At 44.7% G+C, this 6,112-nt stretch overlaps 2 protein-coding genes across 2 annotated transcripts in view; one reads left to right on the top strand and one right to left on the bottom strand.

Moving 5' to 3' along the window:
• Positions 1-6,112, top strand: part of YLPM1 (YLP motif containing 1) — a 94,728-nt gene that overhangs the window by 80,563 nt on the left and 8,053 nt on the right. The gene's annotated exons all lie outside the window — the stretch shown is intronic.
• The window catches only part of PROX2 (prospero homeobox 2), a 31,757-nt gene continuing 26,011 nt past the window's right edge, over positions 367-6,112 (bottom strand). Inside the window, exon 6 of the mRNA XM_025200951.1 lies at positions 367-2,120. The gene's annotated coding sequence lies outside the window, so the exon portion shown is untranslated. The remainder of the gene's footprint in view (positions 2,121-6,112) is intronic.

Raw genomic sequence — 6,112 nt, 5'->3', positions numbered from 1 at the left:
CCTGCTTTGGTTGGCTGTTTTGTAGCAGCAAGACAGCAAGCCTTAGTGCCCTTAGTCCAGAGGCTGTCATTGAAAGATCAATTAGTCTTTGACAGACTGTTTCCAAAAGCTTGCCCACCTGTTCTTTCAGTTCCATTGCACTAGAAATGTATCATCTCAATTTCAACAGCTATTTATAAAATAGGTTCAGGTAACATGATTGTGCTGGCCAGTTTGAAGATCAAGGCATATTTTTATATGGTCCTTGCAACTAAATTACAGTACATTTTTAAAAGCTTTATTAAAAAAATGCATCAGCCATTGGCTCTGGTCAGCAGTAGTTAGTACAGCTGTTACCAGAAACTGTTTTGAAGTTTGAGTGTCTTATGATCAGTTTGACATGGCAATATACTCACCAACTCTTTGACAGAAGCCTGATAAATATACTAGGCTTCACACCTAATGTCTCAAAGCAGGTCATTGCGGATACCTACAGTTAGCTCCACCTAACTGATGCCTAACTGGTACCTTGCATTATATTAACGGGTTGTTTGCTGAACTGTTGAATGTACAGTTTTAGTGTAAGCAGAATGTTTGACATTCTGTGCTATCTTCAAAACATTGTTTTAGTTCTCCTGAAGTACAGTGCAGAACAGCCAAGAGTGAATAAACTCAGTAAATGAACTGAAACATTTCTGGCCACCTGCTGGCAGAAGCTGAAAAGATGCAGCTTCCACCGTACAAAGCAGCAGCGGATGGTATTTCTTTAAAAAAAATCAGTGGATTGAAATTTATTGTAATCCCAAGATAAGAAAGCACTGTGTTTTTAAAGCAATAGATGCATAGCCTTTATTTTTGTGTCTACTGAACTTTCATTGTATTAAATAGAAAGCAATTACAGTTGCTGTTTTTAAAGCGCAGAATGACTGGAAGGTATGAGAACCCAGGTGGCAATCCAGAGAGGGGTGCAGTGGCACAGTCAGCTTCCCCCCCTCCTTTCAGGCCATGCCACAAGAGCAGCAGCTGGGGACTTTAAGCCCCTAAGTAGGTAAGAGTCCCCACCTCCCTTTCCTTCTGTGCTCAGTCACAACTCTCCTCCCCTTCCTTCTCCTCCCCTCCCACCCACTGCTGTCATTGACTCTGGCTGACAGGGATTGAGGGGAGCTTCAGAGCCACTCTTGCCTTGCTTCAGCTGGGCTGCATGGAGAGCCCAGCTCAATTGGGGACAGCAGCAGGGGGGCAGGATCCCCCTCTGCCTGACCCTTCCCAGGTGTTCCCCACCAGCCCAGAAGTAGGCACAGGGAAGGGGAACCCACCTGCCACTGCCATTGTTTGCAGTTAAGCCCAGCTTCCCATGAAGCCCTGCTGGAACAGGAGAGGAGAGTCTCTGGAGCCCCTTACTCTCTGCCAGGTCTGCTGGGGATAGAGCCAATGGAGATATGCCACTGAGCACAGAGGGGAAGGGTGGGGGTGCCAAGAACAAAGGGTGGGGGACAGATCTTTACCTGATTTGGGGACATAAAAATCTTTAACAGTTGCTTCCACAGCGTGGTCTGCCTCCATGGGATGAGGTGGAGGGTGTGAGTGGGGTAGAGATGTGAGGGAGGGTGCCACCACCTCTGTAGCTCTGGTTGCTGTTCCTGTACCACCTTGTACAACATCCTGGATGTGCCCATGTTGGACCTGGATAGATATGCACACTTCTTACAATTCCCCACTTCCCATTTGGCCTTGAATGTATATTGTATTGTTATGAAGTGAACATTTCTGCACCCAGCTGTCTTACAGAATCAGCAATTAAAGATGGCAAACATTTCCTGGGTTAGCTAGTCTTGTTCTCCTGCTTTCTGAAGACTGACCAATGCAGGTTTGTTCTAGTGCCTTGCCCAGTCTAGCTTTAAAAGCAGTCTATAAACACACATTTTAATAATAATCTGTGTGCTTTGTGCGTATGGCTCTTTATGTATGATATGTATTCTTTGTGCAATCAAATAAAACATTTTTTTTCTAAAGATGTGTAACATCAGATTCTGTTTTCTTTTGAGCTCCCGTTTCTCACAATTTGTTGCAGGTTCTTCACTTGAGCACTTCTGGGTCTTTTTTTTCTGTTTTTCTTTCTTTCTTTAGTCTTCTGATTGCCACTAAGGAAGAAAGAGGGATCTGGTAAATCTGAATACAATCCCTAGTATGCTAATAGAATAATTGTTAAGAAAATATTTTCACAGCTGAAGAATAACAGAAGCATGAGCAATAAACAGCATTGAGGGAGTTGTAAAGAACAGGTCATGCTACGTAAATTTGATGGCTCTATTTGATAGAATTACAACATTAGTGAAAAAGGGAAAACAAGATGTAATTTAGCTAGACTTGGAAAGCATTTAATGAGCTATTTGTTTTTTCTAGCAAACTAAAGTCAAGTTTAGTGTAAGCATGGCAGTGGTGCATGGAATGAAAATGAGGTAAGGACAATAACAAAATGACATTGGTAAATTAGATATACTCAGAGAGGTATAAATAAATACTGCAAGGAAGTCTACTTGTGAACTGTTATTATATTAAAATTACTTTGAAAGTATAAAATTAAGCTTCCGTCTCTTGGGTCTGCCTTTATTCTCATTCTTAATTTTTTTGGTCTGCACCTTTATGATGTAATAAAACAGTGAAATTTGCACTCTTATTTTCCTTTTAGAAAATATATTTAAGTGAATAGGTACAATCATCCAAGGGTTTCTTGGAAGAGAACACATTTTAAGGACTCCAATATAGATAGTAGGTTTTTCTCAGTCTTTAATCAGAGATAATAGCAGTGAATCTCCAACAATGAGAGCTCTTCTTCTGATTGTTGAATATTAGAGCTAAATAGTTCTGAATACAGACACTATTTTGAAGAGCTGATTAAAGACTCCCTATTCAGTCATGTTTCTGTACCAAGGTAATGGTAATATCATAGCATTCTGTTACCCATTCAGTTGGCTATAGAGCAGTTTTCCCCCAACTTCTGGTACCTTGGGGCACACTTTACTTTTTGCTAGATTAAAATTGGTGGCACGCTTCATGCTTACACCTTAGAAGGAGAGCAGGGAAAAGTGGCAGCTGCAGCACGAACACAGTTTGCAGATATCTGGTCCCAGTGCAGTTTCCCAGAATCTGGAAGCTTCATGTGTGCTGGCAGGTGGAGGCCTGGGAGAAGTGGCAGCAGCATGGGAGCAGGGACAGCCCATCTAGCTGGAGGCAGTGTCAGGCTGAACTGGGGCAGCAACTGCCTCTTTGACAGGGTGTGTAGAGCACTCACCAATGTGCTCTGGGACCAAGGCAGGGGAGGTTGTAAAGAAACTCTGCCTTGGGAAGCTCCAGGACACAGCTAGGAAGGGGGAGGGTGCAGGGACATTTCCCTAGAGCTCAGCCCTGTGGGTGAGAGGGTTCTCAGCTGCCTGTGATCGACTGGACCTGGGAAGTGGTGACCTGCATCTATCTGTCCAGCAGCCGGGGTGTGGTGGGAAGCAGCGTGTATACAGAACGAGATGCAACAGAGCACAGTACAGCCATGTCCAAATGGTGCAGGCAGGGTGTGGCAAAGGCCTTCAGCAGATGTCTCATCCCATTGCTGCTGCCACTTCTCCCAAACCCCCACTCCCAAGCTGCGGCAGGTATGCAGCTTCCAGCTGCTGGAGATCTGTGCTAGGATTGGACATCTGTAAATTGGCCCCACTGGAATCTTTTGTGCCCTACTCTGTGTGGACATCATGCCCCTCCTCCCCCGCCCCAACATAGAAGGAAGGAAGGAAGGAAAGAAAGAAAAGTATCACTTTTCTCACACCGTTTGGGATCTACAGCTGTGGGGCCTTCTTTAAAGCAAGGGGTTGAATTTCTACATGGAAAAAGCAGCCCACACTCCCACACTTTCTTTTCTTCCAAAAAACCCTTTCCAGCCTCCCTGTGCTATAAATGAGCCACACAAAAAAGCCAGATTTTTTTTTCCTTTACAGGTCCCCTTAATAGCTGTCAGAAGGTGCTCAATTTGGATCACACTGGAGAGTCTCTAGGGACTTTTGTGAAAGCAGGTAAGAATCTCCTTCCCCTCCAAGGTCAGAGACAGGTCCCCTCCCCCACCCACTTGCTGCTCCTGCTTTTCCCACTGTCCCCAGGGCCAGAGAACCTTCAAAGCGGTTCCTGCCTGCTCCAGCCAGGCTGTGCAGGGGTGGGCTCAGCTGGGAACAGTGACAGCAGCAGAGGTGATGGGCAAGGAAGTTTCCCCTTCCCTTGTCTGCCTGCTCCCAGGGGACTGGGTCCGTGGGAGAACACTCCCCCACCCATCTCCATTGCTACTGCTGTCATTATCCCAGCTGAGCCCAGTTGCTTCCTAGACCAGCTAGAGTGTCAGGAGGGGCTTTGAAGCTTTCTTCACCCCTGAACAGTAAGAAGATATGTTGCAGCAGGTGAGGGAGGGAGGGGAAGGGGTGTGGGGGGAACATACCTCTAAGCACAAAGTGGGAGATCTTAACTGCTTTGAGGACTTTAAAAAAAATCCACAGAGACTCCAGGTGTGATCTACCCCCACCAACTGGGGTGGGGAGGGGAAGGGGGATATAGAGCAGGAGAAGAAGAGACTGGCAATTGGTCCGGTATCCCCCCCTCCTTTGCCAAATCCTGGATCTGCCTCTCTGGATTGGATACCCGCAAGACCACTGAGGGGAGAAAACTATATCCTAGAACCTAAAATTATGTGACGGGATTCAGTTCGCTGACCTGTGAATTATAGAAAAGGAGTTTAAAATGCAAAGGGAGCATTTTCAAATGCTTTGATTTTGACTTACCGTACTGCTGTTTGAAATCTATAGTAAAATTGTCATTGACTTTCCTGGGAGCACAGGTAGGCTAGTGCTGAGTGCCTTTAGAAAATTCCACCCAAGATACTCAGGTGGCAGGAGATACTTGGAAACAGACTGGTGGTCAACAGATATGATAAACTGATACTTTTAGAGGGTTTCTTTTGGTAAAGAAGCCTATGGGTTAGGTTGCCACTGGGCACATCTACACATGCAATTAATGCAAAGCAATACATTTCAGAGTTTATTGCTCCCCGGTGTGCTATTTGAATGTGTGCCTGGGATTGCAGCACTTTGAGCTGGGTTGGAGCAGCCCCGGCTAGCAGGGGACTCTGGTGGTCAGTCTGCCAGCTCAGGGCTGCTCCTGCCCGGCTCAGTGTGCCACATGAGGGTGCTTCATTGTGAGGCTAGGCAGCAGGCAGTCCCCACACTGAAGTACTCTCATGCCCCAACCAGCCACGTCAGCATCTACACCCGTGCTGCTGAGGAGTTAATTAGTTTTGTACGGCCTAATAAGGCTGCATGTATAAATGCTGAGATGTATACTGCAGGACTAACTAGGCAGCACCATAGTAAATGTTGCGTGTAGATGTGCCCACTGTTTTGTTGTGATGTCTGTGTACAGGGCTACTGATTTGTTATAAATAAAGTGTAAAAGGGTCATAAAGAAGAATCATTCCAAGTGCTTTCAGTGCTGTTTTATTAATATAGTAGCTGTAGCTGGAATAAATACAAAAATAAAATAACTCATTATAGAATGACCTGCACGGCCTGGATTCCATCTGCCCTAGAGGCTGTGTGGCTGTCTGGAACCAAGGGGAGGGATGTAATCTTTTAGATTTACTTTCTCTGCTTCTACTTTTGAATTAAATGGGACAAAATGATATTGAACTTCCCAGAAGAGCTTATTATCCATGTTCTATTATATTTCTTTTGCACATACCATGGATATTTACATGCCATGTAAAATTGATTTTTAATACAGGTTATTCACAATAAACCTAGCTGAGTGTACTGCCCAGAATATAATTCTGCTGTATGAAATAGAAGGCAGTAAAGAAATAAATGTTGTTAACAAGACATGAATTACTGCCCCGTTAGCTTCCTTTATATATTGTATTCCTTTCTCCCCATGCTTTGTCTGTCTTTGTCTTTTAAGATAGACACTTTAAATGTTCTCATTACAGGCTGTGTTGTTATAACCCTGCTGTTTTCTGTGTTTCATGAGAAAAACAAGCAGCATTCATGTGGAATGTCTGCTTGGGTAGATCTCGACTTAGCACTGTGTCTATGGTGATGTCCTGTCA

The sequence above is a fragment of the Alligator sinensis genome, unplaced genomic scaffold (genome assembly GCF_000455745.1).
Source record: "Alligator sinensis unplaced genomic scaffold, ASM45574v1 scaffold280_1, whole genome shotgun sequence".
NCBI lineage: Eukaryota > Metazoa > Chordata > Crocodylia > Alligatoridae > Alligator > Alligator sinensis.
This window is presented reverse-complemented; position numbering and strand designations above follow the sequence as displayed.